Source organism: Acanthochromis polyacanthus, chromosome 8 (assembly GCF_021347895.1).
Source record: "Acanthochromis polyacanthus isolate Apoly-LR-REF ecotype Palm Island chromosome 8, KAUST_Apoly_ChrSc, whole genome shotgun sequence".
NCBI classification, from domain to species: Eukaryota; Metazoa; Chordata; class Actinopteri; family Pomacentridae; genus Acanthochromis; species Acanthochromis polyacanthus.
Window position 1 is genome coordinate 9,989,574 of NC_067120.1, and position 13,349 is coordinate 10,002,922.

Consider the following 13,349-nt stretch of genomic DNA (forward strand, 5'->3'; position numbering starts at 1 on the left):
TGCATAGAATGTGTGAAATAGATAGAGCAGCCATCCCTCAGATGTGCTGAAGTAATCTTCAGCCAGAGCTAGTCCAGCAGGCCTCACCCCTAAAGGGATTGATGCAGTGTCAGAACCTTTGGCTCAGGGGTCATCCTCTCTTCTTGCCTCCCCAATCTGACAAAAGCTGAATTTCTTTCCCTCACTATTCGTTTCTCTTTTTTCTTCTATTGAATTCATCAGCAAGGGAGGCATGAGATGTGAGATGTGAATGAAACATTTTCATTAGAAGGGAGGAGAATCCTCGGTCAGACACAAGACCGGAGCTGATCTGAGCCAATGACATCCCCACCAATTCTCTCTCCTCTTTTTTTTTTTTTGTCCTTCTTACTTTCCCAGCTGTCACTCTCTGCGGTATGTGGCGAGCTGATTGAAATCAGCACTGTGTCAGGGCCGTCATATCTCCGAAAGACATAAAACATGCAGAAACATCAATAAGCAACAGGCCGCTGACAGCTCTCAGGCACCGATGCCGACGAGGAGAGATGAGGGGAAGGTTAGGACTCTGGGGGGATGCTGTGCAGTTGAAGTGTCTTCTTCAGGCTTCACTGAGACCCAGGAAAGACAAGATAAAGTCTATCAGGTTATCGCCTAGTTCAAGTTGCTTCTCGGACAGCGAGGCCACTGGGACGCTGGATGTCAGAAGATCTGTGCATGTGTGTCTGAGATTGTGTGTGTGTACAGTAACCATGTGTTTCTGGAGTTTTGTGAGTCTGTGTATGTGCAGGTACATAGTACTGGAGGAACACTGCACTTGTTACTAACTGTAAACCTAGCTTGACATTGAATTGTGTCATTCACTGAGTGCAATTTATTGTAATATTTTCAAGCTGTCAAGTGAATATTTTGAATAGTTTTTTTTTTTGCTGGCGTACTGTATTTGCAAAATACGTGAAAAATATTTCCCTCGAAATGCTGCAAATAAGAAAAAAATCTGATTGTTAGCGCACTAGTTAGAGCCACTAGTGATGGCCGAGAGATACTTTGGGATTTTCAGTGTGCATTTAATTCACTAATGGGAGGTAAAGGTGATAGTCTGTTAGATCACAGCTTGACACTACCTCTTACCACTTCTAATTAGGCAAGTTTTTAGCCCAGCAAAACTGCTGAATCTCATTTCTCACACCTGATATCGGTCATCACGCTGCCCTAACCTACCTGGTTAGAATTTATGATATGGGACAAATAATCACCTTAACAGGATCCTGACTTTGAAGAAATAAATTCGCCGGTAATTAGTATGACACGGAAGTCGACGAAGGGAGCAGAGTTTTGGATGAAGCTGAAGTTTTCTCCAAAGTTGAAGCTTATTATTTTTGCGTTGATGGGTTAATGTTGTGGACAGGCGCCCATCTGCATATCAAATGTGACTCCCATTATTTTATGTTTCTCTCTGCTAACAGCGCCTCCCAGCACTCCTCCATGTTCTCCTCCATCTGCCTCCTGTCCATTGATCAGCCTTCCAGGGCATCAGTCTGTTTAACATCTGCTACAAGTTCCAGCAGCTCAGGTAACTATCTAGCTGCTCTCCACCGCCTATTGATCTTCACGTCCACCTGCAGGAACATCTGTTTCGGCATGTCGTTTGTCAGCGCAACCAGCTACTTTGTTTCACTTCACGTCTTGTCCACTTTCACTCACGCTCACACTGCAATGTTACTGCTAACTGCTTGTTAAATGCTTGTTTACATTATTATCATTATAATAAACAATAAATTAGTCACTCATTATATCCTTGCAAATAGTGGCTGTCTGTGTTTAATTCTAAATTAGTTTATAATTTAGTGGGGAACATGACTGATCTGCTACATCTATAAAATGCAGTTATTACACTCATTTATTCTATTAATATTTTAACTCTAATGCACTCTTGATTAAATATTATGAGATTTTTCATTATACATTTTAACATGAGGAATATCAGTATTTGTGCAGAAAATAAAATGTCCCTAACAAAATCTTTTAGTTTAATTAATTAGCAACTGTTTTCACTCTAATCAAGGCATTTTTTGTCTTATGTGTGTTTTAAATTATATTTACAAAATTGCAGTTGTTCACTAGATTACATCACACAAATGGAAAAAGAGCACATGTGTTTGTTGTTTTTAATACCACACTGGACAGAAGGCATGAGACAAAGTCAAGGGCCGAGAAGAGCTCCTTCACAGGCTTCCAGTGCTCGGAGGAACCGCTGTTGCACAGTTTAATTTGCTCTTTTGTAATGACGGGGCGTAGGTTAGTTAATTTCAATTTTTGATTTTGAAAGCTATCAAATACAGCTCAGATGAGAAATCAATTTTCCCAGCTGCCTCGGCTTTGTGGTGAAAACACCCCCGCCATTGGTGAGCAGGCGGTCACATGACTGAGTCAGGGATTAGATCAGCAGGCCCGCGTCGCCACCACCTCAATTACGAGCTGCCTCTTGTCATTTACCTCCATAACATCTCATTCTCAGTTGCAACTCATGTGTCATTCACAAAAGCCTCCACGGGAGTAATTATAATATTGTTTATTTAAAAAATCTGACAAAATTTATAGCAATTTTTTTCACGTTCATGCAGCGATTGTGTCGTTTGGAGTAAACAAACACAGAACAGTTTACACTTATTTCAGAGATATGAAAATACTCTTAAAAAGTTATTAATTTTACAATTGTGAATCTTCGTCAAACAGCAAGATGTGGGTGTTTTTTAAACAAGATTATATATCATGAGAAGTGAAGATGATGATTTTAATTGTAAAGGTTGTATCCTGTGTGATTTTGTAGACGATGACAATCATCAGCTCCGTTATCAGGACCGTCATGTGATCAGCTGTATGAAGAGGTGACTCTGGGCGGCTCCACTGACAATAAGCTCTCACCTAAATAAAGCCTGCTGGGTTTTGATCGAGTGCAGCCTGTGTGAAAGTCTGTTTGATCTACAGTAACTAAAATTGTCACCAATCAATAGCGTATAGACTGTTGCTTACTTAGAACAGATGTTAAGTGAAGGCATGTTTGTTCAAGCCTCCGACTTCACAGCACAGAACGATGTGCGCTGAATGACTACTTTAAAAAATAATTGTTGGAAATTCCTTTTAGCCACACGTGACTAATTACTGACACTAGAAAAAAAATGCTCAAAGCATTTCGGACTGTGTTTGTGAGCATATTTTACATTTTTATGAAGTGTTGGTTTGGAAATTGAATCCATTCCAACATTTCTTTTTCCTCAAATGAGCCCTCTTTTCCTTTGCAAAACACAAATTGACAATTTGTTCAGTAATCAAAGAATCTCCCTTTCATATGGATCGGTTTTGCGAGCACAAAGTAGAAGAGGAGGCAATTTCTGGACATATCATGAGATTATATCCGTTTGACAGTTGCGTTACTCTATGTGGTTTCCATGACAACTGTTTGGGTGAGGCCCCCAATAGAACCAACCTCAGCTGTCATCTCTTCACCTAAAAGCTTTGTAATTGCTCTCATTTGCATACTACAATTAAGTGTGTTAGCTCACAGCAAGAACAATCAACCTCCACTAAGGACTGGGGATAGTATAATTATTATATCAGTGGATTTGTATAAAACATTACTGACGAGCTTTTGTTTGACGTCGGCGTAGTACTGTTGCACTAGTTTTACCACTTATTTTCATGAATATACATATTTTACAGACAACGTTGGGTAATTTATAGCTGTGGGTTCAGATTTGTTTGATTTTCAAAAGCCCGTATGATGGTATAAAAGTATGCGTTTTGCATCAGAAATCATGATGTAGTTTTTCTGCCTGTTGGTCAATACGGTGAAAGATATTTTTATCCATTTTTGATAGGAGGCTTTTTGACTCGGTGCTACACTTGACTAGCGAGAAACGGAGTGATTTGCAGTAGTGGGAGACAGTTTGAACCGCTGATTGAATGGAAAGGTTATGTGCAGTGGGCTCTAAGCATTGTTTCTCTTTCCCTCAGATGCGCAGAGGCTGTAATGAAGAGCTCTTGAACTCCCAGTCAGTGAAGCTGTGACAGGAGTTCAGGAGGATGCCTCTTTGCTGTTACTGGACATACCACACACACACACCTGTACACACACTCAGACACACACACGTGCGCTCAGAGACGGCAACAAACAGCTGATACAGAAATCAAAATGAGCCTGTCACTCATACGTTGTGTCTCAAGTCAGTAGCTTTTCATTTAAAGTGTACAATGTCCAATCTTTTTGTTGATATTGGAAACATATCATAAATCTACCCTGCGTTTGTGTATTATTATTTTCTGTTTTCATCTTAATATTTTTTTCTTTGTAGATGGAAAACTCAAGTTTGTGAACTCCAAAAAAAAATCTGCCATACTTCCAGCCTTCTGTTTTTTTTTTTTTATTATCAGCTCTGTGATACTGCAGCACGTCTTTGGGCAGGTACATTTATTTGGAGTTTTTGCCTTCGGGCCCTGAATTGAAATGGAAGACCAAATGGCAAGTGCACCATTCCTAGCTCTCTGCAGCCTCCGAACACAAACTGGTCAAGCAGAAATGAGACCTGCATCAATTTTAATTTGTATTTATCCTGCTGATGACCCGCTCCTTTCAGTCTGCCATCGGAGGCACAAATTACACCCATCATAACTCTGATTCTAACAGCCCACGGTGTGCTATCAGAAAATTAACATGGTTATATACCACCGGCGGGTTCAAGGTGTCACAACACAATTATACAATCATGCAACCTGACGAGCTCTGACTGGTCGCTGGTGTATGACAACTAAGCTGGAGGGCTACACTGTCTGTCACATCCAGGCGGGTAAGATAAGTTCACTAAAGAGTAGACTGCGCCTCAGTGTCTGCTTTTCTCTATCTAAATCAGTTAAATATCACAGGGCTGCTGCAGTCTGAGGGTGATTTTTGGGGGGAGAGTAGAAAGACTCACATCTGACCTTATCTTTGACTTGTCAGGTTTTTTTTATTTAGCGCAGCAAATTGAGCCTGTGGAAATTGTAAAAACATAAATCAGGGAGATTTGGCTGCCTTGTGTATCATTAGTAGAATTAAGTAATCAATGAGGGAAATTTAATGCAAAACCTTGTAGGGCTGCAGTGCTACGCAACAGCTCACTCTGACTTTCAATCAACCCTAATCCTTGTATCTCATAAAACTTAGGCCAAAAAAGAGAGAAAAAATGGAGGGAAGCTCCCCTGCCTGGATCCCCAGTGTGCTCTCAGTGTCAAGCCATTAGGCTGTGTGAAATGAGGTGCCACTCATGAGTTATAATGCTGCACATCTATAGATGCAATGGTAAAATATAGCCCTTCAATGCTCAGCTCTCTGTTGGACTTGGGGAAATAATTCTGCTCTGATAGTGGTCTATCCAGCAATATCCCAATTCAAAGTCACAAAGAGATGAAGAGGGATGTTGGATAAATTCAAAATAATCCACTTCAGCATAGCTTGGAGATTAATGGAAAAATTCACGTGTGTTTGTGCGCGTGGCTGATGAATAAAATATACCTCAAACCAGTGTGGCAACAAAAACTTTTACCCACAGTGGGATGATGTTATTAGTAAGATTACCAACCCTGGCGATGAAAAGAAATGACACAGGCAGGAATAAGAAAAAAATGACAACAATGTTTGCTCTCCCAGAAGAAAGAGAGAAAAAAAAATGTCCAAACTCTTCCTTAAGAGCCAGCAGAAGTGTTGGATATAAGCTTTCAGAAAATCTATTTGTGGTGTAAAGTACATTGTTCATTGTATCCAATTTGAAAGCATGTCAATAGTAAGACACACATTTCTACAACCAGTTACAGAACTCAATGAAAGTTACACTCACTACCCTTATGTTTAGAGGTGCATAACAAAAGCCGGCGAGCAGCAGTCTGCTCCTCTGGAATATTTACCCAGAGGTACTGTAGATGTAACAATGATAAGGAAATAAAGCTAATAAGTGTCACTTTGATGTGACAACAAATTATACATGGTTCTATCAGATCTCATTTCCATTCCACAACACAGAGACAGAGAATACCCTGAAGCATGGCTGTTAATGGGAGCCTCTATCAGCCATCGTGGAAAGCCTGCCTCATTACTCACTCCAGCACAACTGTGCCCAGGGTGGTCGATTTCCCCAACGGACACTGGTTCACAGACCAGAGAGGCACTGTGAGGCATATGACTTGTTTTTCAATGCGCAGGGCACAGATGCCGGCATGCTGCAAGTGTGTGAAATTGTTTTATTAGGAAATTCATTTAAGCTAAACAGAAAAAAAGAAAAAATGAGAACTTAAAAAAAAACATTTCAGAATGTGTAGTTTAATGCTTTATTTTGTGCCACATAAGTAAGAATTATTGCTCTGATAAATTTATAATTGATTCTCTTCAAGGCTATAGAAATTTGCCCTGTGTGGCCATAACCAGCTCCCACTCATCTTCCTTTTCATTATATGTCTGATTCTATACCACCTGATTGTTATTCAGAGAGAATTTTCCATTTGAGAGGGTTGCCAAATACTCACATAACCTTCCATCCTTTCCAACCTATGCAATGAATATTTTACAACCTTAATGTATATTGGCCGTCTGAGTCTTTCTTTTGTCCATATAATCTTAGGGACTCTTTCCCTACGACGGCAACGCTGGTACTCGGGTTATTTCTCTTCACATTGTGCAGTCCCCACTGCTCCCTGGTTTTACTCTCTCTACCCCCGTTTCTATCTTCCCTGACAAAGTCAATAGGGGGCATCCCTCATCTGTCAAAAACAAACATCAGAATATGTCTCCCTATTTTTCCCCTTTTCTCATTCCCTCTGTGTGGAGTCTCTCCCTCTCTCTCTTTCGCTACCTTGTTAGACTTGCCGAAGATTCTCTGCTTTGTCAAGTCCTTGCAGATTATAATGTTATTAGCGGAGCTGCTTGGCAACCCCGATGAAAATATGCCAGCAAAGAGCAGTCAAAACATATAAGGGAGAAAGTCCTGGAGAAGTAGCTGACCCTCTGGTGACTCTCTCACCCAGAGGGGAGGCAGCAGCACTCGCTGTGTGTGTTTCAGTGCAATCTGTGGAGCAGATGGCTGGAGTCCTGGGCAGAGAGCAGCAGGTCTCAGTCTGCATGTCACCAGGATGACGGGAGCTGGCTCCCTCTGAGCTTTAGTTAATACCTTCCTGTATCACAGACTTGTTAAGGGTTTGGGCGAAACTCAACTCACTCTTTGCAGAAGAACAATAGTCTCTCTCTCACTCTCTTTCGCTCTCTCTCTGTTTCTCTCTGTTTTGCCATCTCTCCCTATGTTGCCTGTTCTGGGTGGTAGTAAATATTTACTGGTAAGTACTGCCCTTAACCTCACTCTCTCTGTCTATATATATATATATATATATATATAGACACACAGAGAAAGAGAGAGAAATGCGGCCAATGTAGAGAAAATATAGAGTGAGGAATATTGAATTCCCTTATTATAATTTTTTTTACAGCTAATTGAATAATAAAATATCTCAAACACAAAGAACAACAAAGGAATTTCACCACATGGATGCAAAAATTGCATAAAAATCAAATACTGTCACAACATTCCTATATCAATGACATAATACGCTGTGATTGATGTTATTTATTAGTATAGCACTGATGAATATAATTTGTCATAACAACATGCTCTTATATTCTCAGGCTGCAACAGTAATCATGGGTGTTATCGTTTTGATTTTCCGTATATTTTTGATTGAGAAGTTTCTGTAAAATTCAAAAATGTCGAGGTAAATAAACATTTGCTTAACTTTTGTTCATCACACTCTCCTTCTGCCACTTAGGAATAATCTCGGTTACTGGCAGGTAGAGCAGGCGAGGCCATGCCTGGTGAGGTGCAAGTGCTGCTGCCTCTCCTCCTCTCTCCTCTCTCTTTCTCTCTCTTCATATTATATAAAGAGTGGCAGCAGGCAGAGTGACAGACTGCCCCAAGAGATGACACCTGTCACTGAGGGGAGTGCTGCTAATCTACAAGCCTCATTTTGTTTGAACTCTTTGTCACCTTGCCGTCAAATCCTCATCTTCTCAGTCACTGCCAGCTTCCCTCCCCTCTGCTTCTCTGCTCGCTCTGCTTTGCCCAGTCTCTCTACAATATATACAGTACCTCCAGCATCACACACAGCACACGCTCCACCACACGAACCAGTGTTCTCTGGTAAAACACGTTCCTGATTTCATTCAATGAGCTATTGAGCACCGTCTGTATTCATGTGTGCCATTTTGGGTTATTTATAAATACATACACAGTGAGTACTTTTTGCCAAAGTAAAAAAAAAAAAGTAGAATCTTGTCAGTTCAGTGTCTTACTCGGAGGTGTGTAAAATTGCTTATCTGCCCCCAGCGTATGAGAAGATGAGGCGTCCTTGTTCAAATGTTTTTATTTCCTGAACAAAGACCCATTCATTGATATTGAGATTTGTCTAAGTTAAAGTGATCTGAATAGAAATGCAGTCTGGAGTGGCTCAGTCTCTATGGAGCAGCACACTCCACCCCCTGGCCAAATATCTATATTGTCCACTTCTACAGACTGCGCTTTGTAATTATAATATAATTCATTATGTCTGTGCTGCATGTGTCACAAAGGAGGAGTCCTCCCCAAAATCCTCCTGCGCTGTTCAAGCTGACCGAACGCATTCTTGTTCCCATTTTAAAGCCTGCAGCTTGGAAATACCCCCTCACACCCCCATAAACAATAGCTTTTCCTTTTTTTTGCTTAATTGAGATATCACGCACAAATCTGACAGCTCACACCAGCCCCTAACTCAGAGTGAGAGACTCCTATAAAGTGATAGGAAATGGCAAGGAAAAGGAGCTAAAGAGATGTATAAATGACAAATAATGTACTAATACTAATGCTATTACTAATGATAAGAGGGGATAGGAAATGACAATAACATACAATAATGTTTATTGTCATCACTCCTCTCAGAATGTAGAAAATCTCACTATTCATTCTCGAAATTATCCAATCAGTAATGTAGAAATTGTAGCAAACATTTATGTTAATGTTTAGTTTCCTTCTTTTTTTAAGATAAATTATAACAGCAGGAGGAAAAAAAAGCATGATATAATCCAAGTTGCAGAGGAGGCATCAGCCAACTTCTTTAAATGCTTCTATTAAGTGGAATTATCTTTTCCAGACACATTTTGTATGAATGAGCCTAAAAATCCCCATTTCATTTGGATTGCATGAGGTTTAATTTAATCCCTTTGCTTATTAAAAAATAAGATGCAGCATCTTTAACAATAGAAAGGCTAGTCTGCATCCAACACAATGGTTAAGGTTAAATTGAAGGTTGTGTATACCCTTTGCTGTATTAAAAGCATTCATATTCAAATAAAAGCACACACCACTGGTTCATACTGCATAGCAATGTGAAATTGTGCATTTGCTCGCACAAAGCAGAAATGCAACTAAATGTTACAGTTTCTTATATTTAAAACATTCATTGCCTGTGCTTTATTTTGCAGATGCTCAGCAATTTTAAGTTTAATTTGTTCCTACCTTCATGCATGTCTAACTAGCTTGTCATCTGCTGTTGTTGAACTAATGTAACTAAAATATTGTTTTCATCATTATTCATTATTTGACTGCTTCCTTAGAACATAACCAAACACAGCACAGAAAATGGCAAACAGGAATCCTTGATATAATAGAATAAAAATCGCAATTTAAGTTGTGTTAGCAGTTGAAATGACTTGACGACAACTGTAAGGACATAGTTTTGTGTTGAACATGGTATCCATGGAGTTCAACCCACTTTTTTTAAAAATTATCCAGCAGAATTACACTTAACAGCATTCCTTGAACTGCTGTGGAATCTTTAGAGAGCAATGGATGTCTTAACATTTGGATAAAGCTTGTTTTTTACATAAATAATACTCCAGTTGGGTTCAGTTCAGTTTTGTTTATTGATTAAGCACCAATTTCCAACATATGTCATCTCAAGGCACTTTACAAAATGTGTACAGAGAAGCCCAACAGGACCAAAGTTCCACGCACAGTTTACTCGCTAGCTAACAAAACTCTGCAATTTAAGCTCTTGAATTCTTTTAACCAACATTTGTTTTATTAATTTCAACACATATTTTCATTACAATTTAGGAATCAGTCAGTTTTAATTGTAATTAACAGCACAATCCATGACTATTGACAGTGACAACATGAATGTGTTTTTGATTTAAACCATGTTTGCTCATCAGTGTGCAAAATGAGGATCAAACATTTTTTCATGCACCAAAAAAAATATACCCAAGAGTCTTCCAAGCATTTCTGACAGATTGTTTTAGAAGATCATTTCTGACATCTGGGTGTCACAAACAATATATGCCAATGGTAATAGTTTTTTTTCACATTAGGCCCGATATTTCTAGTTGTCACGGACTCTACTGGACATTATACATTCAACTGGTGTAGTTTCACAGTGCAATGCAAACAACAGGATTAGGCAGACAATTTGTCAAGTAATGAGTTAGTTTCAGGAAAACTGAAGCAACAGAAAATGGAATAAATGTCAAAAATGTCAGTGCTGGTAGAAGTAGTGATGTTAAAACTAGTTTGAGTGATGAGACATCGTAAACTTATGATTTATTTACATCACAGAAAGCCAAATAGACCCATCATGAAATATCATCAAACAGATTAACACAAATGGTAAATGTCTTCATTGACCTAAAGCATTTCATTTGCAATATACTTTTTTTTCATTACGAAAGCAATTTATTTTACACAAGATGGTGATAAAAGTTTTTTTTCAACTACTTTTGTGAAAACATACAGCAGAGTTGTACCCAAACAAACTGTATTTAAATAAACTAGATGTCATCACGGAAAATATACTGATGCTAAGACAGCTGGAATCTAACTTATCTTAGCTTGAATAGCAAATAACTGTCTCTCTACAAACTAGTGTCACTATGTACTCTGGATAGTAGCCAATCAGAATTATCTCTTTTATCGAAATTCTATTGGTTTAGTGTGTAAAGTATTTGGATTTAAAGCATATTAGATAAATTATACTCAAAAATAACGAACTTCATACTATCTACATGAGATTACTTTCCCAATTACAGTTAATTGCAGTGTAATAATTAGGTTACAACATCACACAAATTAAAGTTTTTTTTAAGAAATATTTTCATGGCAGATATCACATAATCAACAACTTTCCATTTGTAATTACAAAGTAGCCAATCTTTTGAGTGCTACTTAAGTGGCAAATGCTTGCACAACAACTAAATGACAATATATCTTCCCATTATAGCTGATTAACTTCAGATCCAATATGTTCTAATTATTCACACAATTACATTTATTAACCAACTAATCACACATTAGCAGCTCACAAACACCTTTGACTTTAGATTCAAACTGCTAAACAAACTTGTGTCCACCTGCCACTGCGCACTTCCTAAATACTGCCATCATTTTGTTGTTGAGAATTGATTGCACACAGACACAGAGAATTCTTGCCAGTCCAAAAAACCTCCATTTTAGCCTGGAGAGACTCTACCTTGTGATGCATTGTCTTTCCCATCCCCCTGTCTTTGTGTCTGGGGGGAAAGTCACGTGGCAGTTGAGCAACAAATAATTTCATGGGCTATATTCAGAGCATGTTTAAGACGAGAACAGCAGCTTGTCTTGGGAGTCAAGAACTAGGTACAATGTCTTCTGCGATGGGATGGCCAACACAAATGGGCTGGCGCACCTATCCAATTAACACCCCGCCTGCCAATCCCTGTCAGGTCACACGCTGACTCCCATGGCATGCTCTACCTGTCTCTGCTGCTCTCAACACATGCCCGGCTCCAATATAGAATTAACGCCACTTTTCACCTGGTCACGCTGACATGCCATAGATTAGACTGGTGCAGCATGGAGATATGCTAGGCACTCCAAATGAGGGCGCCTGGGGTTAAGATTTCAAATGCAGTGGGGCTATTGTTTTGCCACTTCTTTAATATTAATTAAACTCTGAGGTGAAAATGTTCTTTACCAAAGTACCGCTTAATTCCTCCACAAGTGAACACCTGATAAGAGATTTTATTTAATGATCACCTGGATGTTACAACTTATCGCACTAGTTAAGACCTTAATAAAACCAATAAGCTACTGGGGCTAAGTGGATCTTTTGTATTGAGCAATTGGTGAAACATATGCATTTTTATACAACGTTAATAAAGGCAAAGAAGATTTCATTTTTAATTATTTAGCTTGCATCTGCCCTAATCCCTACATGAAGCATAATGCAATTAAATGCATGATTTGTATCCCTGCCAAAGAAACATATTGTTCTGTAATGTTCTTTACAGCATGTCTGATATTGTCTACACAGAATTTTATAAGTCAAGACTTGTTTCCATGAATAGTCAGGCTGTGTAAAATTGTTGAGGATAGCTGAAGAAGTGTGTGACGCCTTATTTCAAAATGTTAATCTTTGTATCGCCTCACGTTGTAGCATAGCTTCATGTTTGCCGATGCCACTATTGAGTACTGTAAATTCTATACTTTGCAAGATGAAGAAAAGAAAAATTCATAAGTGTGATTGAGAGCTAACAGATGTAGCTGCTGAAAGCAAAAGTAACCCAAGAAAAGTACATTACAAACAGCAGCGAGGACATCTGTGGTCCACTTAGTGGTTGTGTCCAGTCTGATAGTTTTTAAGCTTCTTTTATGTTGGACTAAACCTTAATTAAGGAGCACCAGCTACACTGTAGGTTCTATTTGTTGCTCTCTTAAAGTAGCAGAAGATGGCTTTGCTTTGTCTAGTGCATGTTTCTGTAATTTTAAGCGTCTTCAACATTTAAATGTTTTGTTTTTTAAGCTGAGTTCTTGGTCAGAAGTTCCTTACTATAGTAGAATGGCCACATAGTGAACAAATAAACAAATCTCTTATTTAATTCTGTTCTCTGTTTTTTCCCCCATAACAACATGATTCCAAAAGAAGCTGACAGTAAAGCTGTTGTGACTAATAACTTTGATCTCCACTACCACCTGAGAAAAATATCTGGGTCTCTGACTGTGACATATTTGACCTTTTTTTTTTTGCCATTTCATGACTATCTTTGAACAGTGTGTGCTTTATACCCACAGCTAATAGAATGGAGTTGATGAGAGCCATAGGACTCCGTCAATGTAAAAGTGAAGACCGTAAAACTAAAGTAAGAAACTGCAAGAAGCTTCCACATTATGGTGATTTGATTCAGTGTTGAAACAATATGGCCTAATGCAACTTTGAATAGGTTGTAATATCTGTTTTCTGTATTGTAGTATCTCTATAAGATGCCGGCCATTGTCAAAACCTCTCTGCAGTAC

General features: G+C 38.8%; 1 long non-coding RNA gene across 3 annotated transcripts in view; it reads left to right on the forward strand.

Moving 5' to 3' along the window:
* Positions 1–2,931, forward strand: part of LOC110962131 (uncharacterized) — a 66,592-nt gene extending 63,661 nt beyond the window's left edge. Inside the window, exons 1-3 of one of the 3 annotated variants that reach the window (XR_007943789.1) lie at positions 389–695; positions 1,443–1,549; positions 2,807–2,931. This is a non-coding gene — a long non-coding RNA (uncharacterized LOC110962131). Of the gene's footprint in view, positions 1–388; positions 696–1,442; positions 1,550–2,806 lie in introns of those variants that run through there. The other 2 variants (XR_002596410.2, XR_002596411.2) reach the window with 2 other exon arrangements.
* Positions 2,932–13,349: the final 10,418 nt, after the last annotated feature.